The sequence below is a fragment of the Equus przewalskii genome, chromosome 16 (genome assembly GCF_037783145.1).
Source record: "Equus przewalskii isolate Varuska chromosome 16, EquPr2, whole genome shotgun sequence".
Lineage (NCBI taxonomy): Eukaryota > Metazoa > Chordata > Mammalia > Perissodactyla > Equidae > Equus > Equus przewalskii.
In genome coordinates this window covers 48,109,886-48,128,680 of record NC_091846.1, presented here as the reverse complement: position 1 = coordinate 48,128,680, position 18,795 = coordinate 48,109,886, and the positions used below count along the sequence as shown (strand labels likewise).

At 36.9% G+C, this 18,795-nt stretch overlaps 1 long non-coding RNA gene across 17 annotated transcripts in view; it reads left to right on the top strand.

Moving 5' to 3' along the window:
* LOC103560551 (uncharacterized) overlaps positions 1-18,795 on the top strand; it is a 179,139-nt gene that overhangs the window by 73,412 nt on the left and 86,932 nt on the right. For 13 of the 17 annotated variants that reach the window (XR_011527904.1, XR_011527901.1, XR_011527905.1 and 10 more), the window contains one exon: positions 16,359-16,488. The exons of 2 other annotated variants lie outside the window; for them this stretch is intronic. This is a non-coding gene — a long non-coding RNA (uncharacterized lncRNA). The remainder of the gene's footprint in view (positions 1-16,358; positions 16,489-18,795) is intronic. 2 more of the 17 variants (XR_011527912.1, XR_011527914.1) reach the window with 1 other exon arrangement.

Here is an 18,795-nt window from a genome sequence, read left to right as displayed (position 1 = left end):
TAAATAACTTCTCCATTCCTTCCTAGCAAACAAAAGGTTCATAAAAACAAAACATTACATTATCCATCATCATCATATCCATTAATGTGAAACTGAAAATTCATTATTTCAGGGGCCAGCCCAGTGGCACAGCGGTTAAGTTCACACATTCCACTTCGGCGGCCTAGTGTTCGCCAGTTCGGATCGGGGTGCAGACATGTCACTGCTTGGCACGCCATGCTGTGGTAGGCATCCCTCATATAAAGTGGAGGAAGATGGGCATGGATGTTAGCTCAGGGCCAGTCTTCCTCAGCAAAAACAGAAGGATTGGCAGCAGTTAACTCAGGGCTAATGTTCCTCAGAAAGAAAAAATTCATTATTGCAATAAAGATACTGAGTTTTATCAAGAGTTATTCAGTAATTTTAAGTCAAGCGTCTGTCTTAGTCAGTTTGGACTACTATGACGAAACTACCATAGACTGGATGGCTTAAAGAACAAACAATTATTCCTCACTGGAAGTCTGAGACCAAGATGTGGACATGGTCAGGTTCTTGCTGTGGGCCTCTCCCACTGTATCCTTACCTGGCAGAGAGAGAAAGGTCTCTGGTCTCTTCCTCTTCTTATAAGGACACTAATCCCATCATGGGGGCTCCACCTACATGACCTTATCTAACCCTAATTATCTCCTGAAAACTCCGCCTCCGCATACCATTATATTGGGGATTAGGGATTTAACGTATGAATTTTGGGGGGGACACGAACATTCAGTCTACAGCAGTATCTTTGAAAGTTGCCTTGTACCTTCAGTAAACTGGCCATGTCAGTGTGTTCAGTGCGTGCGTTTCCAGTTTGATCGATTGCCCACCTAGAGTTATCTATCCTCTGCTCTGTAGAACTCTCAAATCTGGGGGATAAACTGGCTTCCTGAAGGCTTAATCCAACCTTGCTTTATTTGGCCAGAAAATTTTGGGGAAAAAAAGGATTAATTTTCAATGTTTGAAAAATAAGAGATTGTTCATAAAAATCTAAATTTTAAGCTGCTCTTGAAAAATTAATAGTGATAGCAATGCTGGGCTACCATTCTCTTGTGCCACAATTGGCTAGAGCCCTTTATGGACTTGCTGTCCATGGCTTGTGTCAGGTCTACTCTCACTGTTTATTTCCTTCCGGGCTACTGCTGATTCCTTCCAACAGAGGGACGATCTGGCCACTCCCGGTAGAAGTTATCACCTGGATTTAATTATAATCACATTTTTTTCATGTCCAAAGATATTAAGTATATTTTTATGCTTTCTTATGTTCCCCATAGTTAAGTCATCTCTTAATTAATTATTCCTGCCTTTCCTCTCTGATCTCCTATCATTAAACCTTTTAGTATGCTTCTCTAGTTGTGCAATTGCAGTATAATATTACACTAGCCATGTCTTAAATTTTAAAAAAAGCTCTTTGCCTTCTAGTGAAATGAAAATGTTAAATTTCTTTCTATGTTTTCTTACGCAAGTACAAAAATCTCGTCTGTTTCAAGATAGCCATTCTAATACCTTCAGAATCTCAGGTTCAGAACAATAAGGCACTGGACATTGCAAGATTTGCACTTATAATTTTAGGCCGTAATATGTGTCTTTATGCCAAATGAAAATTTTATTTACATTTAAATTACAACCTTAAATATTGCAAGGTAAACTATTTCCCTATAATACACGTATAGTAATAATAAACAAATAGCAGCGAAGTACTAGGATAGAGAAAAGATTGGTCTTTGGTAAATAACAATTGGAAATACGAAAAGGACTATAGCATCTGCTCTTCTGGTTGCTCCTGTTCAATTTGATTTAACACTGGAAAAACATGGACAAAACACATCTTCACCAGCCTTACCTGACGCAGGTTAATTGATAATGAAATCTTACCTGATATATTTTGATCAAGTCATTTTCAGAGCAAAATATGCCACATTCAGTATTCACTAGCAGCCATAATCAGACTTTCTCTTTATCTTTCTAAAGAATCCTTTAAAATTGATGGCTCCAGAAGTGATGGAAATGGGGCACAGGGGCGTGGGCCCAACAGAGAGATGGCTCGCAGTTGCAGGAGTGCAGGGGCACTGGGTAATTGGCCCACTGCCATGCACTCTTGAAGTTGCCACCGCCACTGCTTGCTTCCCCAAACAAATAATTTTTTTTCCCACCACCCACAGCAACAAACTAGAATTTCAAACAGCAGTGAACAGGATCTCTTTCATCCCTGAGGCTTTTCTGAGCCAGAAGCAGTGCTTCCACCATGATGAGGTCTCTGCTCTGATGTCCCCCACTTGCTGGATGAAACTCTGCCTTGAAATAACTGCAGAGAGAGGAGCAAGAAGTGTTAGTGCTGGAAATGTAAGAAGTTGGAGTCTCTTTATATTTCTCTTCCTGTGGAATATCTGTAAACTCGTGGAGGAGAACAATGGTGGTTTTGTGTATATGTGTGTGTGTATGTATGTGTGTTCTTCATTTCCAATAGACATACTTGTCAGATGTTCTTTAAGTGCTGCTCTGTGTGGGAACACTACAGATGGATGACAGGGAAACAAAGACACAGGGCCTTTCATTTTACGTAAATCATTGTGTTAATTGGGAATCAGATGGTGTGTTTCCTGAGGTAGGCAAAGGGGAAATAGTATTTATAGAAGCTGTCCATGTACAACATACGCGCTCCAGCTTTGACCCTGTGTGAAAAGAGCAGACAGCCTATTTTAAGTGATATTAGAAAATTAAGCTCTTCTTGGGCTAGCAGCTTGTCAAATCTGATGACCTCAAAAATAAGAAAAGTAGATTTTCTTCACTGATGAACTTCCCTCACCCCAACCCATAACATTCTGCCAACTATATTGCAAACCTGGTTAAGGCTCTGGAATGTTTTTCTTGCAATTTATTTTCTGAATTAAATCATAGTATATGGCTGTTTCTACATAGTTAGCTTTTGTTTTCTTAATTGGAATAAATAGCAATCAAGCTTGTTAAACTCTATCTTCATAAATACATTTAACTCAATGTTATTTCTATATGGAACTGGCCCAATGCTTAAGTTGTGTATTTGTCCCAGAGCCTAGGATGGATGCTTTGGCCTTGGTAGTTATTGTCTACACTGTCTGATTTCGTTACATAATTACTGATATTCTGCATCATTTTGACTGTTTAGACTTGGCCTTTGAGTATTTGGCATTTTGCTCACAGGAAGGAATTTATGAACGCGTTCCTCAGCTGATAAATATAGTAGCACACGATGGTGTGAATCCTAATTAGAGAATCACACATCTCTAGCATATTAGGGTCAAGAGCTTTCAAGTATCAGAGTAGCGTGTTTATCTCATTAGGGTATGCAGCTTCAGAATTGATTATTGCAATAACAGTTTTTTAAAAAAAATTAAGGTAATTAAAATTTGTAGTGTTTCCTTTTTATGTTAGATAAACGTTAGTTGTTTTTTTTTTTTAACTTTAAGTAGGTTTAAAATTAGTCTTTAGGGTTTCGATTTTCTAAAATCTGTGGCTCTTCTTTGTAAATAGGCAGTTTTAAAGGAAAGGCCAGAATGCTTGACACAGATGTGACATTGTAGAAAGAGAAAAGTCAAAGCTTATGTTAAGTGGGAAATAAGCTTTCATATAAACACCTCTTTACCTCTGAGAATTGTCTTGAAGATGTCTATCTTTTTCCCTAAGTGTGCTTATATTGCCCTAGATTTTTCTAACAACATTTTTTCCCCTGAGAGCTATATGATTAGGGTAGGAAATTACCTGGCTAAAATAATTTTCATATGGCTTTACCTTGTGGTAGAAAGGCACATCTGTCTCTGTGTCTCTCTATCCTTATCCATCAACAGGTATTTGATAAACATTTACTACATTCAACGGTCTCTGCTGGATACAATGGAGGAAAACAAAGGAGTTCTGTACAGCATTGCCTGGGTTCAGGACTTTCCAGTCTGGTGGCGGGAGAGCTGGGACTATATGTAGGTGGGGAGGTGGGGGGGTAGGGGCCATGAGGGGGTGGGGGGATGAGCAGTAGCAAACTCACCCTGGTGACTTGTTAAAAGAACTTTTGACTTTGAGCAACAACATAAACAATGACAGTATTTGATTATAACCTACAGAATAAAGTATCCATTAGACTATATTGACTTAAATAGATGATTGGATAAATAAATAAATGGGTAGGGGGGACAAATCTTCTTTATAGAATTCCAAATAATGTATGTAAATAACCCCTCTCCAGGAGGTGGAGTTAATTCCTCTCTCCTTGAGTGTGGGCCGGACTTAGTGACTAGCTTCCAAAGAATACAGTATGGAAAGGGAAAAATAGTGACTTTACAGTACTAAAACCTGGAAGACCCCACCTTAACCAGGGAATCAAGGTTTATATCATCAGTGATAAGTCATTTTGATATCATGTACTCCTAGTATCTTATGATGAAAAGGTATCTTAGTTAGATTGACTGCTATAACAAATTACCAAAGACTGGATGGTTTAATCAATGAACACCTATTTCTCACAGTGGAGGCTGGGAAGTCCAAGACCAAGGCGCCAGCAGATTCCGTGTCTGATGAGGGTCCTCTTTCTGCTGTGCAGACAGTGGCCTTCTTGCTGTATCCTCACATGGCAGAGAGAGAGATTATCTCTTCTTTTTTTAGGACTTTATTTTTTAGATCAGTTTTAGGTTCACAGCAAAATTGAGAGGAAGGTACAGAGACTTCCCTTGTACTTCCTGCCCTCACACATACATAACCATCATCGTTATCAACATTCCCAAGAGCGATGCATTTGTTAACAATTGATGAACCTGTATTGACACAACATTATCACCCAAAGTCCGTAGTTTACATTAGGGTTCACTCTTGGTGTTATACATTCTATGGGTTTGGACAAATGTATAATGATCTCTATCTACCATTGTAGTATTGTACAGAATAGTTTCACTGCCCTGAAAATCCTTTTTGTCTCCTCTCTTCTAAGGGCACTAATCCCATTCTTAAGGGCTTGACCCTCATGACCTAATTACCTTTCAAAGACCCCACCTCCAAATGCCATCCCACTGGGTTTAGAGCTTCAACATAGGAATTCTGAGGGGACACAAACATTCAGTCCACAGCAGAAGGGCACCTCACCTCTGTGTTGTTTTCCCCGTACTTTCACTCTAATCACAAGTAAGCAACAGAAAATCCAAATTGAAGGACATTCTACAGAATACCTGGCCATATTCTTTAAGACTCTCAAGACTATAAAAAGTAGAAAAAACTGAGAAACTGTCACAGATTAGAGGAGACTAAGGAGACGTGACTACATGCAACCTGGTAAGCTACATTAGAACCAATATAGGGAAAGAACATTAATGGAAAAAGTAGTGACATCTGAAGATAGTCTGTAGTTTTATTATTAGTTTTGTATGAATGCTAAATTTTTAGTTTTGACAAATCTACTCCTAAATATTAGGGAAACTGAGAGAAAGTATGTATGCACTTTCTGAACTATGTTTGCAAATTTTCCAAAATTCTAAAATTATTTCAAAATAAAATTTGTTAAAAAAAGAGAACATTATCATTAAACAATTGTGTGCTACTAAGACCTACTAGTTTTAAGAGGAAGGACAGATCAACACAGTAGGTAGAGATGGCTCCTAGGAGGGGCCCATGTGAACGGCCCCAAAAGTTGGATGAGATTTGAAGACCAGTCACTGATTATTCCAAAACACAAGATTTTGTACCGAATCTCTACTTTTTGACCTTTTGAATAAGACAGGATTCTCAAACATACTGCCCCAAGTAACTCTGAAACCAAAGGAAAATGACTTTTTTGTTTTTTTTTTTAAAGATTGGCCCTGAGCTAACATCTGTTGCCAATATTCGTCTCTTTTTTCCTCTTCTCCCCAAAGCCCCCCAGTACACAGTTGTATATTCTAGTCGTAGGTCCTTTTAGCTGTGCTATGTGGGACACAGCCTCAGCATGGCCTGATGAGCAGTGCTAGGTCACACCTTGGATCTAAACTGATGAAACCCTGGGCTGCCGAAGCAGAGTGCATGAACTTTACCACTTGGCCACAGGTCTGGCCCCCAAAGCAAAGTGATTTTTGTCTTGAATTTGGAAGCCCTGAGACTAGCTAATTCCATCCAAGCCACCTTTTATCCAGAGGCCCGAGGCATTGCCTAAATTGGAGATTCCTCTGGTCACCAGGAAACGTTTTCCCCTATTTTTCTGAGGCTGTACCTCTTGTTTTTCCTCTGTCTAGGCCACTGTGCTCTCTGTAAGCCAGATTGCCCACATTCTTAGCTTGATCTCAGAACGTTCCTTTCGCCTCAAGGGTTTTACCTAAATGAAGCTTCCACCAAAAGCAAACTTATTAAAACTTCTCCAGTGTGCTCTCTTTCCCTCCATTATTAGAGAATGAATTGAACAGGCAATTAAAAGGGCTCAAAAATACTCAGGACCATATAGATTTTAGATAGTTCTTTCATGATTTTAAAGGATTAGGTAAGTCTTATACAGTTTAATGAAATACAAAATCATGGGAAAATGAGAGGGTGCCTACCCTCTTGATGAGATTAGATTAACTCAAATATCAAAACCTATAATGAATGATAACAATAACAGCAGCAAAAAAGCTGTGTAGAATAATCTCACTTATGAATAAGACACAAAGATGCAAAATAAAATATTAGCAAATGGATGCAGCAGTTTATCAAAAGAACAAAGTCATAGCCATAAATGCGGACATGGCTCCTTTTTAAAATTGAGGTATAATTGACAAATAACATTATTAGTTTCAGGTATACAACATAATGATTCAGTGTTTGTATATATTGCAAAATGATCACCACCATAAATCCAGGTAACATCCATTTCCATGTGTAGTTACAAAAATGTTTTCTTGTGATGAGAACTTTTAAGATTTTTTCTCTTAGCAACCTTCAGATATGCAATACGTTACTAACTATATTTGCCATACATGTACATTACATCATCATGACTTATTTATTGTATAACTGGAAGTTTGTACCTTTTGACCCCCTTTACCCATCTCACCCACTTCCCCACCCTTACCACTTCTGGGAACCACCATACATTTATATGTGTGTGCGTGTGTATATATGTGTGTGTGTATATATATATAATTTGCATTTTCTTATTCCATTCATCCATCAGCGGAGACTTAGGTTGTTTCCATGTCTTGATATTGTAAATAATGCTGTAATAATGCTGTAAATAATGCTGCCATGAACATGGGGGTTCATATATCTTTTAGAGTTAGTGTTTTTATTTTCTTTGGATAAATACCCAGAAGTGGAATTGCTGGCTCATAAGGTAGTTCTATTTTTAACTTTTGGAGGAACCTCCATACTGTTTTCCACAGTGGGTGTACCAATTTACATTCCCATCAATAGTGTACAAGGGTTTCCTTCTCTCCATATTCTTGTCAGCATCTGTTATTTCTTGTCTTTTTGATAATAGCCATTCTAACAGGTGTGAGATGATAGCTCATTGTGGTTTTGATTTGCATTTCCCTGATGATTAGTAATGTTGAGCATCTTTTCATGTACCTGTTGGAAAGGCTCATTTTTAATGACATACTTCATTGTGTCCATGTACCATAATTTATTTAATCCTCTCCCAATTGGTGACTATTTGGATATTCTCTTTATTTTGACTATTACAAATAATGTAATAGTAAGCATTTTTTGTATGTACATCCTAATGCACATATTTCTGTAGGAATGATATTGAGGCATGAAATTAGTGGCCAAAAATAGATGTAAATAAAAATGCATGTAAATAAAAATACAATATTCACTTGATAAATCTCTCAATAAGCTGGGAATGGAAGAAAGGCTCTTAATTTGTTAGAGTATATTAATTAGTAAATAAGCATCATACTTAAACTATATAAACTATGCAAAAACACTTTGTAAAAAAAATAAAAACTATACAAAATATGGAAAGAAATAGTACTGTGTATTGTGAACATGCAACAAATAGAAAATCTTTAGCAATTTGGGTTGTATCCTTTTGCACCTGTTACTCATTGAAGCATGAATATATAGGTGGATGGGTATATGGTAGGTATATATGCATATTTTAAAAATAGTATTATATGAGACTATTGTTCTGAAAATTGATTTTTAAATTTTTATCAACAGTGTATTAAGTTCCTTCTATATTGGTACATACAGATTTACCTCATTCATTTTTTAATAGTTGCATACCCTGTACAACACCAGAATTTATTTTACTCTCCATCTATTTAGAATATTTTGGTTTTTCTCCAAACTTCCTTATTTCAGTAATGTTGTTTTGAACATTTGGACATCTATCCTAGTGTTATATTCCTGTAGGATGGACATCAACAAATAGATAGGTCAACAGGAACTGAGGAAGCAGAGACGAGCTCGTGTATAACTTTAAGGAGCCTACCTGAGCAGAGAAGGAAAAAGAAAAGGCATTATCTAAAAGTGTTGAAAAAGGTGTTGTATATTTCTGAAAATGAAAAATAATATATGCATAACACAACAGCACAAAGTACTGAAGAGCTCACAAAGAATGGCTACAGCCTTGAGCACCCCTTCTCAACCCACTCTAATTAGCATTCTGGCTCTCCACTGCCCTGAAAATTTCTCTGGCCATGGTCACCAAGGGCCCTTCACGCCATGGGACATTTTTCCTCCATGATGGTTAGTTTTGTTGGCCACCTTCCCTTTCTTGAAACTTGGGCTAGCTTGGATTCCATGCAACAATTTTCCCTGGAGCTGCTTTTAGTCTTCTGACCCCTCCTCTCTGCTGTTTCTTTTCAGGCTCCCTTAACTTTCCCCACATTATGACTATTGCAGGTCCCTAGGGTTTGTCCTTCACTCTCTTCTCACTTATCTTCTCCCTTGGCTTTAATTTGAACCTAGACTTGAAAATTTACAGCCTAGTACAAATCTCTTCCCTGAGTTCTAGAACCCCCTATATTTATCTGTTGACTACACACATGGGACACATCCCACGGGAGTTTCAAACTCAACAGGTCCAAAACTAAATTCATAAGCATTGCTCCCATTCCCAAATACTTTCCTCCTCTTCAATGATCAATTATTGGTATTAGTTAATTGTCAATTAAAAAATACCACTTTTACCAAATCCTATATCTAAGTGCATCAGTCAGGAGCCTCAATATCAGAGACTCAAAATAATGGCATTTTAAACAACCCCTTCTATATTGAGGTTATCTTTCTATTTAAATTATTTTGTGATTCTAAAATGTGTAGTTTATTGACCATGATCTGACTACTTACATACAGGAAACCTATCATTTTAACTGTATTATAAAATTTATGTCAAAATAGACTTGACTTTATATTTAACTATTTGAAACAGACAAGGATTTTATTCTAGCTGGACAAAAGGGCAGTTATTCAAATATGAGGTGTTAATTCTAACCTCCTTTTTCCATATTAGTTATAGGTGGGCATTTACTGTGGAAATACTGGGGAAAAAGAATGCACACCTACAGATTATTCAACAGGAAAATCTGATTCAAATCCTCTTTTCTTTAAGGATCCTGTTTATTTGTATCTAATCATGATAAATGATGCCATTAATGAGGACTGCTTCTGTTAATTCTTGATTGACCTTGGGTTTTGGGGTGGTGATGAGAAAAAAAAAGGAAATACATTACAACTTACGAAAGCTCATGTTTTCCTATAAAAAAGTAAAATATCAGTGAAAATCTACAAGTGATACAGTTTTAGTTCAAGTTAAAACAGATGGAAAGTTACTTGTGATCATTAAAATAAAAATATTATATAATCCCTGGGGTACAGTACTGAACATAGGCCTAAAATGCAGGGATCTTAACCTTGGAAGAGATCTTAGAAACGACATAGTTTAAAGGTCACGAGCTGGTGCCTATTGGCTGAATATCAACTGCTGACGGTACATGTGTATTCAGAATGCTTCAAGAATGAATGTGAAAACTATCAGCTGGGGGCTGGGGGAGAGGGCATCATTCTCTGGCTCCATCCCTCCATTTTAACTCTTTGGTCTGCTTTCCTTCAGTACCTGCCTGGGCCTTTGAAGACATCTGAGTTTGTAACTCCAGCCAGTTCGACTTATCTTCCAATTAAGCACGTCTGCCAGGTGGTGCTCCAATCTCTGCTTGAACAATCTCAGGGATGGGGAACAGAAAGCTTATTAAAATTTCAGGCAGCCTCTCTTGTTAGAAAGTTCACTTAGATTGAGCAGCAACTTGATTCCCAATAACTTTCACCTAATGGTGGAGCTACACAGAACAAGCCTAATGCCTCTTCCACATGACAAAACTTCAGATAATTGATGGGATCTATCACATCTCTCCTTTTCATTCCAGGGCTTTTCTTCTCAAGGTTAAACACCCTCAATTTCTTTAATGCCCCTCATTTGGCATTCACCATCCTGATAATCCTCCTTTGAATGAATGTAATTCCATTTGTCAATGACCCTCATAAAATGTGTTTCTGAGAATGAACACAGTGATCTACATGTGGTCTGCCTAGCCCAGGGTAAAGAGGGGCTATTAACACCTGTGTTCTGCGTATTATGCTTCCATTAATGAAATCAAAGGCTGCATTAGCTGTTGTTTCACAGTTAGCAATAGAGAGAGATGAAAATAATGGTTAAATGCAGCTTGACCAGGTTCAAAGAAAGGAAGGTACAGTTTAGAAGTTAGTGAATAACTAAGAGAGATATGTTTTAACACTGAGGAAGATTCCCCTCATTTCAAAGGACACGGGATTATATAAGCAGAGCTATAGATTTTAAAAACCTGAGAAGAATTAAGAAAAACAAAATGGATGTATCTGGTTTGATAATGATTACTCTTTTTTTCTTCCTGTAATGTAGTTGCTACATATGTTTTCCAATTAAAAAATTAAAAAAATATTGTCAGTCTGTGCACATTACTACTCTATTCTGGTATATGGTATTTTTCCCTCCCATTTCTATATACTTATTTACATGTAAATAATGCTCAAATATGCATACATGTTCATATACCTGTTTTCTGATATCAAAGTCATCTTTAGAAATTTGGCAAGGGAAATCAGTCTTTTCATTTCACTTTTGCAAATAAGAGATTCCTATGTAAATTTCTTGCTTCACTCCTCCCAATTCCGTCCTTTCCATATTGTCATGGCCAGCCTCTATGACCAGCAGTCAGAGGTAAGGTGCACTGTGATTCTCAGGCCATTCAGACAGGGCAGAAAATACTTAAGTATTTTGCCTTCAGTACTTTAGCATAAAAACTGGTGAGTGCTTCAGGGGCAACGACAATGTTCTCACTTTATCCCTTTTAAGCCAATTTCCCCTTCCCCTCACCTGCCCTCAGAGGTGAGCATATTATAAAGCTAGCGGAGTTCAAGCTACAGAACCCTACTTGCATGGACATCTTCTTAAGTTTCTGAGAGGAGTCCTAACTCTATGTATTCATAATTTTGTATTCTTTTTCTTAAAAAGGACATCAAAATTATATAAACTTCAGGCCCCACAACATCTGGATTTACCTTGCTTATTCTTCTCCCCAAACTTCCTTGCACACCCGGCATCTTTTTCATTTACCCATGCATTGGCTTGATTTGGGCAGTGTGGGATTCTGCCTTGGTTCTTGATCTGAAGTCCTATCGCATCATTCAGCAGCAGAGCATTCCCTTGTTTCAGCTTAATGCCTGGGGATGTGTCTCTCCTACTTGTTCTTACCCGTCTCCTTGCCCAGGAAGCCTTTCCCCTTATTCTTAGCATAATTGGCATCTGAGACGGGGATGCTCAGGAATGGATAATGCCTGCCTGCTGATACTCATATTTCTGGGCACGTTCACCCTAATTCTCTACTGCTATGTTCCACTCACTGTTCTTCGATTCTCAGAAGAGTGGCTTTGGTCATTACCTCTCTTGAGCGCTGTGCCTGACCCTTCTGCTATACTTCAGCATCCCAACATAGGATCTAAGTTGTTTTCTCCAGTCTAGGTTAGCCCTAAAGTGTGTCTGAAAAAGGCTCTGGCTCATTCTTCCTACCCACCTGCTTTGAGTCACCATAAGGAATTCTCAAAAGCCCTATACCAAGGAAGTGATATACATTATTCTGCATATATATTCTGCATATAACTGTGTGACGACAGTTTCAATGAAAAAAAGGGAAAATGCTAAGGACATGAGCAAAGGTGAGGTCACTGTCCATTCCTGGCTTCTCTAAGATTTTAGTACCTGACTCCATATTCTTTTTGCTCTAATTCCTGGCAACAGTCCCAGTGACTTCAGAGTCATTGTGGGTAACCCTTCCAGCACTGTGGCTTCTCTTAGTTTATAAGCTCAACTTCAGTGATCTTTACTTTCCACTCTGCTTTAGAGTTGCAGGTATAGATATCGTGTTTACTTGATCCTTGATGGCAGGAATACAGAATGGCATCGCCATCTTATACCTCCAATCAGGACTAGCACAGTGCTTTAAATATATATTAGGAGTACAATAAACATATGTTGATTAAATGAATCTGTAAGTATTTGGAAAGTATAGCTATAAAATCAAGAATGGCAAATGAAGCTCAAGTAAGATCAGCATCTTGGAAATAACTGGAAGTTATGATCGGGAAGACATTTTATTAAACTCTCATTCAAGTTCAAATAGTATTCTCCCTTTTGATGTATTCTAAATATGAATAACACAAGGTTTAGGAATTACAGTTGTTTCTCTCTAATCACAAGATAGACTTTTTAATTGAAATTATTCTCAATGTATTTTAAAACTATACAATATCATTTAACATTTAAGTAATACCTCATCCCTTGAAAAGGTGGTGAGTTTCACAAAGTAATTGAGAACATAACTAGAATCTCATTTTGACAATTAGATAATGATTTATTTACTTGGTATTTAAATTAGTTATTAGACATTTATCCAAAGCTATTCCAATAGACTCGATACATTATATATGTAATAAATTATATATGTATATATGTAATGAGACAAGGCTACATAATAATATAATGATATGTTATATATATAATGACATATTGTATATATAGTGACACAAGGCCAAAGAGAGTTTTCTTGGAGTTTTTGTTAGTATTTGAGGATGTGGCATGACTTGAATGTGTCCATATTATTTTTGAAGGATTGCTAACAACCTGGCATATGTTCTCTTCTGTCCTTTGAGTGTCATGAGTACAAACATTGTCAAAGAACTCACTGGAGATTTTGTCCATAAAAATGACTCTGTTGTGGCTTGACGTGCAACTTTTATGAGACTCTTCGATTTGTTTCCCAAAGGTCAAGTTCCATCCTGGTGATTTGCTGTAGGAATGTTTTAATTTTTATTCAGTAATCCCTTCTTCCTCCAGCTGCCTTGCACATCCCATCACCAGCAAACAAAAATCCAAGCAGTAAAGTTGGTTAGCTGGGCACACTCCGTAAAACATGATGATTTATTCTTTCAGGGACCTTAATGATAGTTTTAGTGTAGTAAATTTTTTATTATAGTAAATTATTTATTACAGGAGAAGCATGTGAGTCAACAAGGAATGTGGAAGTAAGTGGAGAAATTTATATTGTTTTTCTGAAGAGTCTTCCCTGCCCCTTGATACTTCTAAAAAAGCCATTCTGTTATACAAAGTAAATGCTCAAAATAACAGGGGGTAGGTTGGATTTGTAAAGAGAGGAGACTACACATTCCATTTCCAGGGGTTCCCTGAGAGGGGCTCTTCTCATTCTTCACACTTGTTCTCGAGCCAACTAGCTCACTAGCTTCCTGTCAGACGAGCTTTTCAGTTGCTGTGGTCAGGTGAGGATCAAAGTTCTAGCATTTTCCAGGTTTTTGATATTCTTACGAGAGACATAAAGGCCTTCAATGCATTATCAAGACTGTGTCTAACCAGGGGACAGTGGGGCAGAGAGCTCGCGGAGATCAAACATTCCCTCCCCTCACTCCTGGCCTGATCGTTCAGAAGACAGAATATGGCAAGCGAGTTGTCACTTGAAATTAAATGTCTATGTAGAGTAGACTATCAGTTATTTAAAATTCTAGAAACAGGCATTGTTGACCTATATTGCACAATGAAAGCATACGCTTATAGTTAGAACTCTGAGGTACTCTAGGATCTAGAATTCTTCTATGAATCTTAAAAAATGAAGGTGACAGAAGACTTTACAATTGAACTATTTTATTTCTTTACCTACTTATTTACTCAATTATTTAATAACTGCTTCCTCCCATTTAGTATAAGTGGTAAATAACCAGGAAATTTCTATTAACCATAGTATTAAATTAGTCAGAACAGGTCTGTCAGTGACTGTGGTGAATAAAACAGTTGACCATGAAACATTTTGAAAGTAACTAAATTCCTATCTTTTAAATGAGAAGCATTTGGGGGTAAAGGGATGTGCTCATTATGTTGATTGTATTGATGGTTTTCATGGGTATACTCATATGTCCAAACTTATCAAATTGTATGCTTTAAATAAATACAGTTTATTGCGTGTCAAGTGTGTCTCAAACTGTTAAAAAAGTGAAATAATAGTTTAAAAATCTTCATAAAAATTTTGAAACATTACATCCATATGGCTTTTATTCATGAGACTTGATGAAGGCCTGACACACAAGGAGTAAAATTTTTCTTTTAAAAATATCACTGAGATGTTAGCCAGCGTATCTAATAGCTAAGAGTGTGAGAGAAAAAAAGACATAATTAACTCACAGAAAAAAGAAAAGGCGAGGAAAATATGGTTCTAATTCCAGAGATTCCTGGAAAGTAGCTCCAGAGAAACCTGGCCAGGAGTTGAGAAAAGCTTCAGGGCAGCTCTGCCAGGAAAAAGTTACAAATGACTGAAGGAGTATGGCATTTGTGATGAGAAAAGAAATTAATCTGTCTCTTAGCTTATACTTCAAGTTTTTCCAATTAGAAATGTCTACTCTACAAAGCAAAAGAAGTGATTAAGGAGTAAAATTTTGTCTTTAACTCTTTTGTACAAGTAATATGCTCTGAATACTTGGTTAAAATGTTTGAATTTTGGAAATGACCATTTTTAAAGCAAAAGTAGAATCTTATTAAACTTGAAATAGACTCAATGTTTTCTTAAAATTTGCTTTAAGAAAATTGAGTTCCAGGTTATAATCAGTTATAGCTGAGGTTGAAGAAATCATTTTGTCTTTCTTATGAACTTCCCAGAATATTGGGAAAAGTACAATAATGGGGCAGGAGAGCTGGTTCTCCTCCTTATGTGGAGAAATAAAACCATCTCTGGGTCTGTAGCTAACTCATGTAACTTCTATGGGTCTCAAATTCACCCTCTAATATACCAAGTAGTTTAATTCAACTCTCTTAACTCCACTCCATTTGTATAATTTATGATTCTGTATACTCAAATTAAGGGATATAAGCACTTTCAGACCATTTCTTAAGTTCTTAAAGATAGACCAGAAAAGGAATTATATAGGTGATTTAAATAAAGGAAAGGAATTGATGCTATGCTACCACAAAATTAATTTATGAGCCATATAACTATAATAATAGTATTCTCTTTATCAGTTATTTCCTAAAATTCACCTGTGTTTTTAATGAACACCATCCACAAATTATGGTGAGTGCCATTCCAAGGTAAAATGTGCCTAAATAGTGTGCAAATAAATCATTCTCTTAACCATAGACCCCTACAGTGCTTAAGTGTTGGTTTGGTTCAAATTTGCAGTTGTAAGTACTTCTTCCCATCAATTTCACTCTAAGAAGGACATATACATTCACATGGGACTTGCTTGGGTTGGTAAAGCTCCAATAGAATACTAGAAGTAAAGGAATTGCAAAGAAATATGACAACATAGGTTGTTGTAAATTTTAGGAAAGAATATTTGGAAAATCATACAGATCTACCAGCATAATTCGAGAGATGGACATGACTTCTTGCATTATAGCAGTTTCTCCTGTGAAATTGCAAATCACACAATTACCATTAAAACTCAAAGAACCTATCAACCAACAAAGCTATCAGAGAAACAAGCCAAAAAAAGAAAAAAAAGAAATATGAGAAGGGGTGCAAATATCGTTCACTAATTCTATTTGTGAGAAATTGGCTCTATAAAGTGATATGTGTGGGCAGGCAAATGGAGGAGAGCAAAGGGAAGAGAGTAAACCTAGTGTAGTTCATAGGGATTTTGTCATCTTGGATGGAGGAAGTGAATGTATTCCCCCTGGGTTTATACGTAATATGGGAAAAATGGCTCTGTGGAGATAACCTAGTCTTGGTCTAAGACATAAGATAGTCACCCAGCTTGGCATCTGTAGCCCAGAAAATGACTTGGGTAAGTGGCACATGCCAAGAAGACACATTCACCATGGAGGGTTTGTTTTCCAGATATTTGCACCAGGTTGAGTTGCTGGTTGGTCTATGCTGGAGGTACCTCTGGGAGCACCAAGACACTACTAACCAATCACATTGAGAGCAACTGGAACCTCTCTCCAGGCATGAGAAAACAGTAAGAAAGGTAGAAATGGTGGAGATAGTAAATAATAATAGATAATGCTGCAATGAACATAGGGGTGCAGATATCTCTTCAAGATAGTGATTTCATTTCCCTCGTATGTATACCCAGAAGTGGATTTACTGAATTATGTGGAAGTTGTATTTTTAATATTTTGAGGAACTTCCATACTGTTTTCCACAGTGGCTGCACCAATTTACATTCCCACCAACAGTGTATCAGTGTTCCCTTTTCTCCACATCCTCTAAAAAACAAAACTCAAGGAAACAACATAGATTGGTGGTTGTCCAGGGAGAGGAGAGGATGAGTGAAGGTGGTCAAACGGAAACTTTTAGTCACAAGATGAAAAAATTCTGGAGATGTAATGTACGGCATAGTGACTATTGTCAACAACACTGCATTGTATATTTGAAAGTTTCTAGGGCAGTAAATCTCAAAAGCCCTTAACACACACACACACACACACACACACACACACACAATTGTAACTATGTGAGGTGGTGGATGTGTCAACCACCCTATTGTGATAATCACTTTGCAGTACATACATACATCAAAACGTCATGCTTTACACCTCAAGCCTACGTAATGTAATTTGTCAACTATATCTCAATAAAGCTGGGGAAGAAAAATAAAGAGAAATATGTGTACTTTAGTAAAATATACACTGTTATATAATGATATTATGTATGTCATATGAAGATGACGTCAAAATCTATTTTTGAAATTTGTCAACCAAAAAAGTTTAAGGACAGTTTTTTTTTTAAACCTGGTATAAAAGGAAGTAAAACACTTTAACATATTCTTGCTAGGAAAATATTTATCAATGAAGTCAATATCCAATTATTTTTCTGTGTTTCATAATGCTGTTTATGGTTTGTGTTGCCTTGGCTAATTCTCAAAATGTCAGCTACTGTTTGACTATTTCAATCTATTGTACATTTTATATTTTCAACTGACTCTTGGTTTTGGATGAATTCCAGGAGAGCTAAGGCATTACTAGTTGATTGACCTAAGTCTGATTTAGCAATGCCTTTTTGCTTTAATCTTAGTAATTTCCAAGGCAAACTCCAATGTCTTTGTGGATGACTCTATACAAGGCAATTCTTTGACTTCAGTTCTAATGATCTTTACCTCTACATTAATTCAGTATCTGACACATATAGCCACATCTTGAAATATATCCAAACTTCACACTATACCGCATGTGAAATATTAAACTTCAATTCATCACTGTATCTTTAACTATAACAACCTATCTTTTCAACTGTGTAACACTGATACACCTATTCTTTGTAGGAAGTCTCCAGGCCCTGGACTACTCCATTTCCTTTTAATCTGTCTGCTGCTTTCTAGATACACTTTCTTTCTTTTCTAACCTAGATTCCAAAGTCTGTGTTCAATGACACAGTCCCTATTACTCTGCCTCTTGCTCCTTGCCCTTCTGTTGAAATCCTGTGTAAAATCATAACTTTGGATTGATTCAACAGTTTTACTTCTTTGCTTTTTCACAAGTGGACTATTGGGAAAAAATGCAACACAAAGCTTCTCCCATCTTTAAAATATCTTCTTTTGACTTCACACCCCCTTTTAGTTATATCCAAATTCTGAACATCTTGTGAAAATCAAGCTGCTTTATCGGGGAATAAACATTTGCTGCTACCACTTCAGAAAAAATTCAGTCCTTGTGTTTTCCAAGATGAACAATGACCTATAAAATGGACACTTTTTATCTTCACCTTGTCATTGTTGACCATTTTCTCCTTTAAGAAAGAAATACTTCCTTAGCTTCTGTGACTTAATTTTCTCCTTGATTCCATCCTACTTCTCTAGACTTTACCTCCTAGTTTCCTTTGTGGGATCCTGTTTTTCTGCCCGTTCCTTAAATTTCACATTCTCCAAGTCTGCTTCATTGGCTCTGTATTCTTTTTACTAGTCACAATCTAAGGTTACTTAAACCACATCCATGGTTTCAATTACCACTTATATGTTATATTTTTAGCCCTAAATTCTGCCCTGAACTCAAGACAGCTGGTTCTTGGTAATCTCACTTATACATGTCTTACAGGAATTTTGAGCTCTACGTGTTCTAAAAATAACTTAGTAACTTTCACCCAAAATCTTTCTCAACTGTATTCTCTCTCTAAATGAGTGGCATGAAAATTCCCACATTCATGCAAGCTAGAAATGTAGGAGTCATCCCTGACTCCTGCCTCTCACTCAGTTTCCACATCCAACCATTCCTAGGGTCCTGCTGATACAATGACTTTACTTCCATCATGTGTATTTCTGCTGATAGTCATCTATTGC